General features: G+C 44.8%; 3 pseudogenes; 1 reads left to right on the forward strand and 2 right to left on the reverse strand.

The window, feature by feature from the left end:
• Window positions 1-15,993, reverse strand: part of LOC124979393 (myomesin-2-like) — a 460,208-nt pseudogene that overhangs the window by 238,875 nt on the left and 205,340 nt on the right.
• LOC124979567 (protein LSM14 homolog B-like) lies at window positions 1,268-2,907 on the forward strand (annotated as a pseudogene).
• On the reverse strand, window positions 2,602-12,172 carry LOC124981212 (putative olfactory receptor 3A4; annotated as a pseudogene).

Consider the following 15,993-nt stretch of genomic DNA (forward strand, 5'->3'; position numbering starts at 1 on the left):
GCTACTCCGGAGCTAATTAGCATTGAGAGGCCCTAACACCAAACTTCCCCAAAGACTGCACAAGAAGACAGAGACAGACAAAGAACCTCAGTCCTTGAGGATTTCACTTTATCTGCCTAGTATTTTGGACTCCTAAAGAAGCATTACTCCAGTCACCTAATATTTCCAAACAGGAGGAAAGCTATAGTCACCAGATTGCAGATCTGAAAAAGTGCAATCCAAAGAGCTCTGATGACTTTCCAAGTCCAGAGAGAGGGTTCATGTTTGGAGTTCATGATGAGCCTCAGATAATAACGGATTCAGGTACATTTTTTCTCATTTATTTTGCACATTTTTAAAGATGTAATTTTTTAAAGTTGGTTTAATTAAGGTACAAACATAATTATAAAGTTTTATGGGTTTGAGAAAATATTCAGTGGTGTATATAGTACCTCTATCAATATAGAGAACATTTCAGTGATTCCCCTCAGGCGCCTGATGGTCCTTTGCCATCAGTCTCCTCTTCACACCTTAGTCTGTGGCAACCTCTTATCTCACTTCTTTCCCTATGGATTTGCCTTTTTGGGAGTGTCTCTGTTATAATTTGGATCTGGATTGTCCCCCAGAGGCTTGTGCTTGAAGACTTGGTTCCCAGTGCAGTGATGTTCAGAGGTGGGGCTTTATGGGCTGGAGTTCAAATCCAAGCTGTGGCATTCATTAACTTTGTGACTTTTAGCAAATTATTAAACCTTCTGAGGTTCAGTTTTATAATATATTATTTGTTAAACTGTATCTACTTCAAAAGGTTATGGGAACTGAATGAGCTAACAGGCCACTCCCTTAGAACAGTGGCAGGCACGTGGTAGTTGTGATGTAAGTGACGACTCTCATCATTTTATTGCACCTGAGCTGGTCTCTGACCCCATTCCATCATACTCACACTCTACTTCCAGTAATCACAAGGCTTCTCAGAAGCTTAAGTAGAGCCATGACATTTGTTAACACTACAGGCAGGGGCGGCCAGCATATAGGGGCGGCGCGTGGCGGCGCCGGGTCCCGGATGTGGCTGCGGGGTCGCTCCTCCCCTGCTCGCCTCAGAGCCCGGAGGCGCGCACCGCTCCGCTAGCTGGCTCACTCGCGGCCCGCAGGCCCCTCGGGTGCTGCGGGAGGCGCCCCGATGGCGCGGAGCAGCGAGGAGCGGGCGGCGCGGCGACAGCGCGGGGCGGAGCGGGCGGAGCGGGCGGAGCGGGCGGGGCCCGGCGCGGCCCAGCGCTCGTCCCCTGCGCCCGGCGCCGCCGCCATGAGCCGCTCCTCGGGCACCCCGTACCTGGGCAGCAAGATCAGCCTCATTTCCAAGGCGCAGATCCGCTACGAGGGCATTCTCTACACCATCGACACCGACAACTCCACCGTGGCGCTCGCCAAAGTGAGATCCTTTGGCACCGAAGATCGTCCTACAGATAGGCCTGCTCCCCCAAGAGAGGAAATTTATGAGTATATCATTTACCGGGGAAGTGACATCAAAGATATCACGGTGTGTGAACCTCCAAAAGCTCAGCACACGCTCCCTCAGGACCCTGCCATTGTTCAGTCTTCTCTGGGCTCTGCCTCCGCCTCGCCCTTCCAGCCGCATGTGCCTTACAGCCCCTTCAGAGGAATGCCACCCTATGGCCAGCTGGCGGCCAGCTCCCTGCTCAGCCAGCAATATGCTGCTTCCTTAGGTCTAGAGAAGTTGGTAAGCCTTCCAGCCTCAGCTGCTGCTTCCAGCCCTAGTTCTTCTCCATCTCCACAGCCCGTTTCAGAGCTTGACATGTCCTCAGAGCCACCTCAGCTCACTTCCAAGGGAGCCGGCTTTCCTTCTGCCCCTGTTGGCAAGAGCCCCATGGTGGAGCAGGCTGTCCAGACTGGCTCTGTCAATAACCTGAATGCCAAGAAGCTGTTACCTGGCAAGGGCACTGCAGGGATGCAGCTGAACAGCGGCCAGGCCCAGCCAAGCAGCAAGACCACTGGTGGCAACTGGTGAACAAGGAATCGCTCCAAAGGGCAAAATCGTCCAGCTAATGTCAAGGAGAACACAAGTTTGAAGGTGACTTTGATTTTGAGAGTGCAAATGCTCAGTTCAACCGAGAGGAGCTTGACAAAGAATTCAAGAAGAAGCTGAATTTTAAAGAGGACAAAGCTGAGAAGGGGGAAGAGAAGGACCCAGCCGTGGTGACTCAGAGAGATGAAACTCCTGCTGAGGAAGACCTCCTGGGGCCTAACTGCTACTACGATAAATCCAAGTCATTCTTTGACAACATCTCCTCTGAACTCAAGACCAGTTCTAGGCGTACAACATGGGCAGAAGAGAGGAAGCTCAACACAGAGACCTTTGGCGTGTCAGGGAGGTTCCTCCGCAGTCGTAGTTCCCGTGGTGGGTTCCGTGGAGGAAGGGGCAATGGGACAACCCTGTGCAACCCAAGTTCCCACAGAGCTGGTACTGGCAGGGTGTGAGGATGCAGCCTGAGCTCCTGCTGAAGAGAACAGAAGTGACGCTGTGTATATAAGGACACACAGAAATGCTCTGCACTTAACAGGGGAGAAGTGGGTCCTGTTTACTGAGTTTGGAAAATTCCCATACTGCTACTTACGTTTTGGACTTAACTGAACATAGACATGGTCTGAGTTAAAACCACTTGTTTTTTGGGAAGTATTCATGGGTAACCTCTTTGAGGTGTCTTGACCTACGTTTCCTTTTTGTTTGTGCATAGCCTAATTCTAAGGTTTTGGTATTTTCTATAGCGAAGGTTTGATCTTCACTTTGTGACTTTATCTTTTTTTATGACAGCTTTGACTGTGGAACCAAATCTCATTTGGCACATATGGCCAAGTGCATTTCTGTAACCCATCTGGCCCCTGGTGCTGCTGGCCTGGCACCCCAGCCCCCCCCCACACTGTCATTGGTGGGTCTCAGGAGCCTGTCAGGGCCAGCACAGGGTGGGTCAGACATGTGGGTGGGTGGGTCAAAGGCAGGGAAAGGGGATGTCCCGTGGATCATGTTGCATAACAAACTGGAGTGATGTTGTCAGGGTTGGGGCTGAGGGAGGGTGGTGGACTTGGTGGTAGTGGGAAGGGACCCTGAACGTTACCTGTGCAGTGTTTCATGGAGCCTGGCTTCCGCAGGCACTGAGGCCGAGGGTCGAAGCCTTGGAACACCTGTAGAGTCTCCCTGACCCTCCTGTCCTGTCCTTACCAGCCTCTGACCCAGGTCAGTCAGTGTTGGACTCTTCTCATCCACTTGGAAATGAGTCAGTCTTTTTTTTTTTTTGGCAAGGTCAGTTGACCTTTTTTCCTCTGATTGTAATTAGTTCTTGTGTTTGTTTTAAAGGTGGGTGGAGGGAGGGTGGGGAACATAAATTTGTTGCATGAGTAAGGTGGGTCAGACCTCCAGTCAGCATGTGTCCTTCTGATTGACAGGGCATTTTGTTGAAAATAAGCACCTTGGTAACTAAACTCCTTTAAATAGCTAAAAAAAAAAAAAAAGACTACAGGCAGTTGGTGACACTTGGGGGGCAACTTCCCCATGAGCATCCTCCACAGGTTGCCTTTCAAATCAGGGTACCTGAGACTGAGTAGATGAGTGGGTTCACTATGGGGCTGATGACAGTGTTGAAGATGCCAATGCCCTTGTCTTTGTCTTTGTCTGAAGACTCCAAAGAACCAAGTCTCATGTAGCTGAAGACACCTGTTCCATAGAAGATGCCCACCACAGTGAGGTGGGAGCCACATGTGGAGGAGGTCTTCTTTCTGCCCTCAGCAGAGCAGATTCATAGCACGGCAGCCACCTTGTGGGCATAGGACACCATGATGAGGACCAAGGGGGCCACACCCATGAAGGCTGCTGTTCCATCCAGCGGAACTGGCGCGGAGAAAGGAGACACCACCAATCTTTAGTTGACCAGATTTATTGCGTCCTCCCTGTTTTTCTGCCTCCTTTGTTCTGCCACTATCTCCCTTCTTCTACCCTCTCCCTCTCTCCTCCCCCAGGCTCCTAGCTTATCAGCCAATTATAGCAAAGCTTTCTTTCACACAGGAGAGCATGTAGAGGAATGTCAGCATAGCACTATATGAACCATGAGCTGTCCGCACGCGGCATGATATAGATAGCCAATCCTAGAGCCTGACGTCAACACGTCATAAGTGTCCAAGGAACTAGTAGGCAAGCAACCTTTTTGGGTACTTCCTTATTTTGGTATCCAGTGCCCTTTGGCTCACTGCCAGGCGCCATCTTGTCCAAGACAGCCCTCAACAAGCTTCCCCTTTTTGTTATAAAAAGAAAAGGACAGCGACTGTGCCTGTCTTAGGTGCCAGAGTCAGACTTTATCCTTACCCGTCATTGGGAGTCAAAGAACTGTTGGCATGCTTTGATCCCTGTCTTAGGTTGGTATAAAGTCCACCCTGTGCTTACCCGTCATTGACTACCAGTCCTGTTGGGAGAGCCAAATCTGCGGATCAGAGCCTTGGTCCATGGCCATAAGGGCTTGCCATACCACTAAGGCTTGCCGTCTTTGATGACTCCTTAGAGACAAAAGATATCTGAGCAGCAATAATAACAGAAAGAACAACAACCCCATCATCGCAAAACTTCCCATCCATTGTTTACCAAATTGTAACGCTGACTGTAAGAAACTAATGGCTTTTGGCATACCCGGGACCTTGACGTGAGTACTATTTTCCACAAATATAGAATTTTTCAATAGGGTCAAATTAGTTAACTCTTTAGTCCATGTCCCATTAAGCATACTACCAAGTCATTTGGACATATTGGCAGCAGCAGTAATATTAGAATAGGGTATCGGGGTAACGCATAGTGCTTGGGCATGCACTAGACAGTCTGTCTGTGTGGTAACAGTCAACATGTCCACTTATTCTTGTAGTAAGTCCACTCTTTGGTTTAGAATCAGGATTCCCGTAGCGAGATGCACATTGATGTTTTCTTGGGCTGTCAATGCTTTAGCAGTGGCTTGTGACAGATTGTTGAGTGCATGAGCAGTAGGAATAGCAGTTCCTAGGGCAAGTCCAACAGCAGTGGCAGCAGCCGCAGCAGCCGCCGCAGCAACAGCGATGGCTACAATGGCTGAGACACCAAAATCTCTTTTTGCTTTCACGGGTAGGAAATTCCACTCACTATGAATTAAGGTCACTGGGACTGGAATGAATTTTGGAATCCTGGCAATCACAGCCAGAGGAAATAGTGAGGCATCCCAACAACTAGACATATAACACTCTTAACACATAACACATAACACTCTTAACACATAACACAGTTAAGGACCTCAGTATCCTTATCATTGTTATTAGTAATGTTAATATCAAACTTAGAACTCTTAGAATGAACACAAACGGAGACGTGACACATACGGGAGTAGGGGGGAAAACCTGATAAAGAGTAATTGGCCTTGCACCCTGTATAACTACAAACAGGTGTATTACTTCCCTATATATAGGTTTGCTTTAGACTGTACCTTTAATGAATGAGAGAGAGATTGCCTCCCTGTATTATGGCAGTTTCTGAGGTGGCTAACCAGAGGAAGCAAAGACTACCTCTTAACTTGAAGTTTAGACTAGTAATAAGTGGCTTCACAGTGGAACCAGCTGGTATACCACAAGGAATACCTAGAAGTTCTGTACTAGGAAATAATTGAGGGAAAATTTGTGTGCCATGAGTGATATATCCCCAAACGTTTTAAGAAGAGCTAACAACAGCAGGCTTACCACCATCACCATCATTTTGTGTTTCGGTGCCATTTTCTTTCTTATGGATAGTTCTTACCAAGCACTCCGGGACACAGATAGGTTGTTGTTGGTCCTGAGGGAAAACACAAACAGATCCTCTCCCCCAAATTAATATTGGGTCAGGTCCTTTCCAGGACCCAGTCAAGATGTCTTTCCACATTGCTTGTGGATGGCCACCAGACTTTTCACTAAAATGTCTATCAGCTGCAGTACAGCCCATAGCATCCAAAGTTAAAAAGTTGAGGGTGAATAAAGCAAGGTTAAGTCTGTTCTTGGGAGGGGCTAATGCCCCTATTCCCCCTTTTTAGTTAAGCAGACTTTCAAATGTTTGATTAGCCCTTTCCACGATAGCTTGTCCTTGTGGGTTGTAGGGTAATCCTGTAGAATGATAGATATTAAACTTTGAGCAAAACTGTTGAAATGAAGAAGAAGTATATGCAGGCCCCATCATCTGTTTTAAATGATTTTGGCCTTCCCATAGTAGCAAAGGCTTGAAAGCAATGACTGATTACATCTTTTGTCTTTTTCCCTGTATGAGTGGTAGCAAATATATATCCTGAGTAGGTATCTACAGTTATAAGTACAAATCTTAAAGTACCAAATTCAGGGATATGGGTGACATCCATCTGCCATAGATGATTTGGAAGGAGTCCTCTAGGATTGACTCCAAAATGAGGAACAGATAAATGAGGCACACAGGCAGGACACTGTTTTACTATATTTCTAGCTTGCTCTTTTGTAATGTTATATTTTATTTTGAGAATAGTAGCATTGACATGAAAATCTTTATGGAAATTAATTGATTTTTGTACAATGTTAAACACATGAGGATCTCGAGTAGCTGAGTCTGCAGTAGAATTTCCTTGAGCTAAAGGCCCAGGTAAGCCTGAATGTGCTCTGATATGGCCTCTATATAAAGGTTCTTTGCAAGCCCACAGAAGAGTTTGTACTTGATAAAAGCATCGTTGTAAGGTAGATTGAGGACTAATGGGTCCAGCTGTCTTAAGTTGGGGCACAAGCTGGACAATATAGAGACTGTCAGTATAAATATTTAAAAGTTTCTCAGGAAATGTTTGTAAGGCAGTTATAAATGCTTCCAGTTCAGTTTTTTGAGCAGACTTATGAGAAGTAATAATAGTCTGTACTTTATCAGAAACTACTGTAGCTGTGCCAGAGGAGGAGCCATCTGTAAAGATTGTATTTGCTGCTGGGATAGGTTGAGACTTAACAACCTGAGGGAAAATAACAGGATGTCTTTTGAAGAAGCTAACAATAGGTGAACTTGGCAAGTGATTATCAAATGTGGCCATGGTGGAACAATAAATTGCCCAATCTTTTTTATTGTTAACTAGTATTTCAATCTGTTTTGCTGTGTATGGGACAATAACTGTCTGAGGATGAACTCCAAAAACTCGAAGGGCTGTCTTAAGTCCTAATGTAACTAGATTTGCTACCATCACAGGATACGGGGAAACATATTTGGGGGACACTGGCAAATGGATCTATATTAGGAGTCAGTTTGTCACAATACACCTGTAGGAGTATATTTAGCATCTAATACTATGAGATTAAAAGGCAAAGATAGATCAACTCTATCACTATGAGCATTTTTTAAAGCTTGTTCTACTAACCTCAAGGCTTTTCTACCTTCAGGAGTTAAATTTCTGGGGGATGTAGGGTCTGAATCTCCTTGGAGAATATCAAACAGAAGCTTAAGTTGACCAGTGGTGATTCCCAAATTTGACCTTATCCAATTTATATCACCTAATAATTTTTGGAAATCATTTAGAGTCTTAAGCTTTTCTGTGGCTAATTGAATTTTTTGTGGCCTAACACAGGTATCTAAATTTGATGTCTTAGAAAGGTAATAGGGCTGCAGGTTTGCACCTTTTCTGGGGCCACATGTAATCCCCATTTTTCTAGGGTTTTGATAATATCATCAAATACCCCTAATAAGGTCTCCTGTTCCTTATGAGCCAAAAGAATATCATCCATATAATGGAGACAATAAAGTCCTTTACAATTTTGTCTAATCTGTGATATAGCCTGACCAACATATATTTGACACATAGTGGGACTATTTGCCATTCCCTGGGGAAGGACCACCCATTGGTATCTAGTATTAGGCCCTTTATTATTTAAAGAGGGAATGGAAAAGGCAAATCGAGGGCCATCCTCGGGATGCACAGGAACGGAAAAGAAACAATCTTTTATGTCTATAGAGAATGATATGACAATGTTTTGGAACAGCAGTTAACGAGGGGAGACACAGTTACACCGGGCCCATAATCTGCATACTGAAATTTATGGCTCTCAGATCTTGCAAGAGTCGCCATTTCCCAGACTTTTTTTTTATGACAAAAATGGGTGTATTCCAAGGGGAAGTGGAAGGAATGATATGATTTTTCTTTAATTGTTGATTAACTATTTCCTGGGCTGCCTCTATTTTTTCTTTAGAAAGGGGCCACTGGGGGACCCAGATAGGATTATTGGATTTCCATGTTATCTTTAATGGTTCAGTGGCCCCTCCAGAAAACCCAGCCCCTTAGTCTCTGTTTGTCCTTTGGCTTGAATGGGGCAGGTCATACCTTGTAGATTCTTGCCTAGTCCTTTTCCAGGGATATATCCTTGTCCCACCATGACTGGTAAAATGGTTGGGTTTAGACAGGAAATATTTTGTTCAACTGAGGAAGAAGTGACAACATCCATCTGTGTTAAAATGTCTCTTCCTCAAAGAGTGACAGGCAGGTGAGCTAATACATAAGGTTGGAATGTCCCCCTTTTCCCATCAGGGTTCTCCCAAGATAACACAGCTGAACTTTGTAATGGGGTTTGAGCAAATCCAAGTCCCCGTAAGGTAGTACTGGATGCTGTAACAGGCCATGATTAGTTCCAGTCCTTCTGTCTTATAATAGAGATGTCAGCACCTGTGTCTATTAGACCCTCTATGGGAGTACCATTAACTTTCAATTTAAGCATGAGTCTATTTTTTGTTGATTGTGCCCAAAAGACACCCGATCCTGCTGATCCAAACCCGTTGTCTCCTCTAGTCCTTTGTGAACTGGGAAAAGTCCCATGATGGCCAGGCAATATCAATATTTGGGCTATTTTGTCTCCTGGAGAAACAACAGATACCCCTTGAGGGGAGGATAACATAATCTTTATTTCCCCAGAATAATCAGAATCAATGACTCCTGGAAATACTTGTAATCCTGACAGAGTTGTGGAACTCCGCCCCAACAATAATCCTACTGTGCCCTCAGGGAGTGGTCCATGTATGCCCATGGGGACCACTTGTACTCCCATGTCTGGGGTTAGAACGAGTCTGGCAGAGGCACAGAGGTCCAATTTCCTGCTCCATGATGTTCCTCGGGACAACGAGGAGATAGTCGGAAAGGATTGTGAGTGGGGATCTGGACTATGGGATTCTGAAAGGTCCCGTATATTTGAGGGCCCTGGGTTGGGCCCCCCTGGCCATTTTTTGACTGGGTAGGAAGAGGATTTCTCTCTATGTCAAATCTTGATGTACAAAATCTCGCCCAGTGCCTTCCTTTCTGGCACCAGGGACATAGACCTGGGGCAGATTGATTTGTCCCTTGCTGTTCTCTAGTCTTAGGTGTTCCCCTGGGCATTAACCCTGTGAGTCCTTCAGGGTAGTCTCTTCTGAAGTGCCCTTCTTGCCCACACTTAAAGCATATTATTCCTTTAGCTCTTGATTGCCCCTGATTTGTCCCATGAAGAACAGCAGCTATTACTTGTCCTGTAATGACTGCATCATTGATATCCCTGCAGACCTTTATATATGTACTTAAATCTTTATTTTTCCATGGTCTTATAGCTTCTTTACACCATCTATTTGCTTGCTCATAAGCTAATTGTTTTATTAAGGGCATAGCTTGTTCTGAATCCCCAAATACTCTAGCAGCCGTTTGGATTATTCTATCAACAAAATCTGCAAATGGTTCGTTACTCCCCTGAATCACCTTAGACAACTGCCCCTGTAAATCTCCTGACCCTTGAATTAACTTCCAGGCTTTAGTGGCAGCAGCAGCAATTTGTGCATACACCCCAGGATCGTAAATAATCTGCTGTTGAATACCTTCATAGTTTCCTTCTCCTGTTAGCATTTCTACATTTCTTTGGGGAAAGCCTGCGGCAGCGTTACATCATGCCATTTCTAATGAGGCTTCCTGCCATGCAGTTTTCCACACTAGGTACTGCCCCCCTGATAGCACAGCTTTACATAGCCTTTTCCAATCTTCCGGTACTAGATTCAGCCCCGCTACTGATTCCAACATACTAATTGTAAAGGGGGCCTGTGGACCGTATGTAGCCACTGCCTCCTTAAAATTTTTTACTGTTTTGAAATCCAGAGGTTGGTGGAATCTTTGTCTATTTTGGTTCTCTAGTACAGGGAAGAATTGTGGGACTGCTGAGGTTTCCTTAAGGGGGGTTTCTTTTCCCCGCGGTGAAAAACCCATCTGATTTATAGCATGAGATAACTCCTCCCAAGGGTACTTTGGGAGATATAGGAGGCAGGCTGCTTGAGGGGGAGCGGCTGCCTCCAGGAAGGGATTGGTATTCCTTCCCGATATAACTGATGGGGGCGACCGTGTCCTTGATGCTCTTTCTAATTCCTCCCCAGTAAGCCCCTCCTCCTCTTCTTCCTCTTTATGAGAAGTTACACTTAGTTGTTTCTTATCTCTTCCAAACACATATTTCCTTTTTTTTTTACTAAAGTTATTATTTTACCTTTTTTAGATGTTAGACATTCCTTAATGAGCTGCCACATGGGAAAAGTACCTCTAGGTAATGGGGATTGCTTTTCTGCTTTAATAAGATCTTCTTTATCATGTTCCCATTGTGGAATATTTAGGACTCCCTCTTCCAAAAACCAAGGACTAACCTTGGCCAGTGTAGTTACACATGCTGTTACGGTAGATCGTTTTACGGCAGTTCCATTAGCCTTAAGTACATCTTGTATGATTCCTATCATTTGATTTCTAGACACTTGTGACCCCATCCTGGAGTTACGAGACCTCCCTTTACCAGGGCTATGCAGACTCCCTTTACCGGGGTTATGTGGCCTCCCTTTACCGGGGTTATGCTGACTCCCTTCACCGGGGTTATACTGACTCCCTTTACCGGGGTTATGTGGCCTCCCTTTACCAGGGTTATGCAGACTCCCTTCACTGGGGTTATGTGGTCTCCCTTTACCGGGGTTATGTAGACTCCCTTCACTGGGATTATGTGGCCTACCTTCACCGGGGTTATGCTACAGTTTTCCTATAACTTACCTAAAGTAACTTAGTTTTCCTATAGCTTACCTTAAGTTACTTACGTGGGAGGATGCAGAAGGAGGAAGAAACTCCCCGTCCAGGCCACCACTTGTTCCGTCCAGCGGAACTGGCGTGGAGAAAGGAGACACCACCAATCTTTAGTTGACCAGATTTATTGTGTCCTCCCTGTTTTTCTGCCTCCTTTGTTCTGCCACTATCTCCCTTCTTCTACCCTCTCCCTCTCTCCTCCCCCAGGCTCCTAGCTTATCAGCCAATTATAGCAAAGCTTTCTTTCACACAGGAGAGCATGTAGAGGAATGTCAGCATAGCACTATATGAATCACGAGCTGTCCACGTGCGGCAAGATATAGATAGCCAATCCTAGAGCCTGACGTCAACACGTCATAAGTCTCCAAGGAACTAGTAGGCAAGCAACCTTTTTGGGTACTTCCTTATTTTGGTATCCAGTGCCCTTTGGCTCACTGCCAGGCGCCATCTTGTCCAAGACGGCCCTCAACAGGCTGCTGCTGTAAAGGGCAACTGCTCATTGTTGGGTGCTGGAACAGGAGAGTTGGAAGACCTGGAGGAAGTCACAGTAGAAGTGATTGAACACTTCGGGGTCACAGAATTTAAGAGTAGACAAGGCAACAGTTTGCATTAGTGCATTGGTGATGGAAAAGACACATAATGTGTCTGGCTGACTTTCTACATTTCTACATTCCCAACCCATATGGGTGCTGTAGGTGAGAGGCTGGCAAATGGCCAGATAGTGGTCATAGGCTGTGACAGTCAACAGAAAGAAGTCCATCCCTACCAGGAGATGGAAGAAGTGTTGTGAGAGGCATGCCCTAAAATGAATGGTCTTTTTGTTGGACATGAAATGCCTCAACGTGACAGAGACAGTGACATTGATGCTCCCAACATCTATGAGGAAAGATGAATTTCCCAAGAAGAAGTACACAGGCATTTGAAGTTTGGATTCCATAAAGATGATGGCAAGAATGTAAAATTACCATGAATAGTAGCTACAGAAGGAAGAAGGAAGATGCAAAGAGGAGCTGTGGAGCTGGAGTCTCTGTTAAGCACAGCAGGACGAACTTGGTCACAAGTGAATCATTTCCTGAGGCTCCCAGATCCATGACTCTTCCACCTGCAGTAGTTGGAGCAAAGTTGGAGGGTGCCAATGGTGGTAAAAGGAGAATGAGATCTTTATCACCAAGTGTGGCAATGTCCAGGAGAGTAAGGACACACAGTTTAAGGAGGAGAAAGTTAAAGAATGAGGTGTAATAAGAAAAGTCTTCATAAATCTGACCCTAAATGGGCAAGAACAGAGGCATTGGAACTACACAAACAGAGACAGATGAACTGACAAAAAAAGGAACAAAGGTGACATTTGAAAGTCAGAGGAAGAGACAATTTTCCTGAGACCAAAATTCCAGGAAAGAAACCACAAGTCTGCAGATGGTGGCATGATATTAGTTGGGGGTGCACAAGAGCCCAGAGGAAAGGGAAGCTTTGGGAGAAGGGGTAGAGGTGGTCCCCATAACCTGTATCCCCACATACTCCACATATGCATGTCATCATATAGTCATACCATGGTAACCTCAGGAGTTGGTTCCAGGACTCCAAACCTGGCAGATGGTGCTCAAGACCCATAGATAAAGTAGGATAGTTTTGCATGTAATCTATGCACATTCTCCCACATACTTAAATCATCTCTAGATTATATATATGTATATATAAGTATATATACATATATATTAACATACAATGTAAAAGTTAAGTTACAGTTATAATACTGTATCATTTAGATAATAATAAGGAAAAAATTCTGTATATGTTCAGCCCAGATGCAATTTTTTTCCAAATGTATTTTTTCCATGATTAGTTGACTCCATGGATATGGAACTTGCAGAGACAGAGGACTGACTGTGAGTGATGGCAGTAGTGAGACAATTACTGTGGCCCAGACTACTAAAAGATTAACTTGTGAAGTCAAGATACTTCACCTGAACTCATCAGAAAAAGATAAAAAAGCAATGACAATCAGTCAAACTGTGTGAAGACACATCATTGAAGATATTTCTAGCTCCAAATTGGAGACTTTTAGATTTCCTAAGTTGGAAGATCATTTTGCATTTCTCCATATAGAACCTAGGAAATTTGGGTTCCAGAGTGACATTTTACTAAATTAGAAGTGACATTTTACTAAATAAGAAGACTGTAAAATGAACTTTGAGAAGAAGAGAGTTTTGAGATTGAAACTCCTAGGTGACTGAGTGAATACACAGTAGTAGTTACCTCACTGGATACCTAGCTGACCTCTCCCAGATGGAGTCTTGAGTATGCAGAGAACCAGACCCTGAATTCCATTCTGCTTCCAATTCCAGCACCAATTAGTACCTTGCTCTTCTTTCTGTTGGATCTAATTACTCATCATGTAACCCATGTAGTATCATGGGCCTGATGACCAGATAAAGTCACAGTTACAGAGAGATCCAAGATGGCGGACTAGAGGGAGGCTGCGTTCCTTGTCGCTCAGTAACTCTGCTTTCAAGCAGAGGATATCTGTTTCTTGATTTCTCACTGCCAGGTGCCTATCATCTGCCATTTACCTGCCCCTCGCCTGTCCATCGCCTGCCTTACACCTATCCATCACTCAACGCACAAGGTTCACCTCCTGATCATCTGACAACAGTCAGCAAACTGATCACTGACCACCAGTGGAGCACCAGCTGCCTGCTGTTGCCTGGAAGTTCACTCTGAAGTACCTGCAGGTTTGATTACACGTGGCTGCTGCAATTTTGAGACAATAGCCAGGCCCCGTAGAACCCCTGGCCAGACTGACTGAGTCCCATGTCCAGGATCCCCCAGCCTGACCAATCACTCCCTGCCTCTGGGGCCCTCACATCAACTGACTGCTCCCTGCCGCCAGGACCCCCAGACCAACTGACTGCGCCCTATCACCGGGACCCCAGACCGACTTATTGCAACCGGCCTCCAGGATCCCACAACCAAACCAAACACACCCGACTTCCAGGACTCCTGCCTGACCAACCATACCCCGCCTCCAGGACCTCCTGCTGACCACAGCCACACCCTGAGCTACAGCTCCCTATTTGCCAACACATTTTGAAGCCAGAGCACCCATCTTGCATAATCCTGGAAGCCATAGCTCCGATATTTAGGTGGAGCAAAACCCATCCTGAGATGCCTGCTGAAGGCTTGAAGCTCATTGTCAGGTACCTCTCATGCATCAGGCTACTGAACTCTGGGAGGTTTCATTACTATATGACTGTTATACTGTAGATTTCTTTTTTCTACTTATTGAAAAAATTTAAGGTTTAATTATTTACTTTTCTTGCTCTCTTTTCCTTTTGTTTACCTGTTCCCTCAGAGTCTCTTTCTCCCTTTTTTGCATGCTAACATCCAATTTCTTTTGATTACACTCTCACCCTTTCTGTTACCTAGAACTTCTGTATATTATTTTCTTATCCCATTAACTGCCACATTCTACATCCCTCTGCATCCTCTTTGTCCTCCATTTGAAACTGCAGACCTTATTGCAAATTTGTTTGTTTTTCTGAAGATAATATTTTATCTCATTCTGTTTATTATGATAATTTTGGTATGGTCCTCATAGGGGCTATTTGGTCTAGGATTGCATAGTGTCTGAATTGGGCACTGCTAATATTGATCTCCCCTTAAAGAAAGAGTTTTGGAAACCTATAGGGTCACTATAAGCGTATAGGGGGAAATCTGTAATATCCCAGATCTGCACTGCTAGAGAGGAAGATACATGAATGACATGAAAAAACAAGGGAAGAAAATGATCCAAACAAATCTAGATTCTATATTAATAGAATCCAATGACAGTATGTTAGAAGAAATGTCAGACAAGGACTTCAGATTATACATGATTAAGATGATTTGTGAAGCAAAGGATGAGATAAGAGAGCAAATGCAGGCAATGAATGATAATACCAATAGCTGAAAGAGCAAGTGCAGGAAGCAAAAGATCATTTCAACAAAGAGAGATTCTCAAAGTCACAGTTACAGAGCCATGAATGATAATCATGTGTGAGGGCCATTCCTTAGCCTCAAAGTGGTCACCCCAACAAAATACATGATGACCCATCTCGACCTCTGTTGGAGTGGTAGATATTTAATTCACTCAACTGGAACCTAATCCACATAGAAAATGATTTGTGTCAAAGAGTTCCCCAAGGCAAAAGGCATGAAAACACATCATGATGAATAGTGCCCTCAGGTCCATAATGGGTCAATCGCCATCTATGGGTCTGGCCTTTCTGCATGGACATGTTCTTACCATTACCTCTGAATCAGTCTCTCCAAAGCTAACTGCCCTCTTTCCACTCCATCTGCTCTTCATTGAACTATTTTGGTAAAAGCCTCACCATTCTCCCACTTAGTGTGGCTCAAAAACTTAGTCTTCACTGACTCTGCCTCCCTCTGCCCTCTGACAGTCAAATACCCAAGTCCCACTGGAGCTCTTGCAAGGGAAGGAAAAGCCATTCCAGAGTCCAGAGAACTTTGCTTTTACAGAAACCTCGTTGTGAGTGTGCAGAGAGGGGTCTTGGAAGGCACTCACCTACTTAAGAACAAGCCCTTTATAGGGAAAGAAGAGAGACAGTCATGCTAGCCCAGTGGACTCCACAGAAGGAGAGCTTACAAAGGACTGATGGACATAGGGACAAACAACTTTGCTCACATCATTTCCACATTGGGATTTTTCTCCTCCACATTGCTACCCCTTGGAGGCTTCAGAAATTAGTGCCTTCTAGGGGGACCAGAGCCAGGTAAACATCTTCCTGTTCCACACAGATAATGATCTCCAGTACCTTTAAGTTGTTTTGAACTTTCTCATTGTTTCCAAGTACAGTCTTCACGAATGCACAAAAAATTATTCATTTATTTTACATATGGGTTTTAGAACACT

The sequence above is a fragment of the Sciurus carolinensis genome, chromosome 3 (assembly GCF_902686445.1).
Source record: "Sciurus carolinensis chromosome 3, mSciCar1.2, whole genome shotgun sequence".
Lineage (NCBI taxonomy): Eukaryota > Metazoa > Chordata > Mammalia > Rodentia > Sciuridae > Sciurus > Sciurus carolinensis.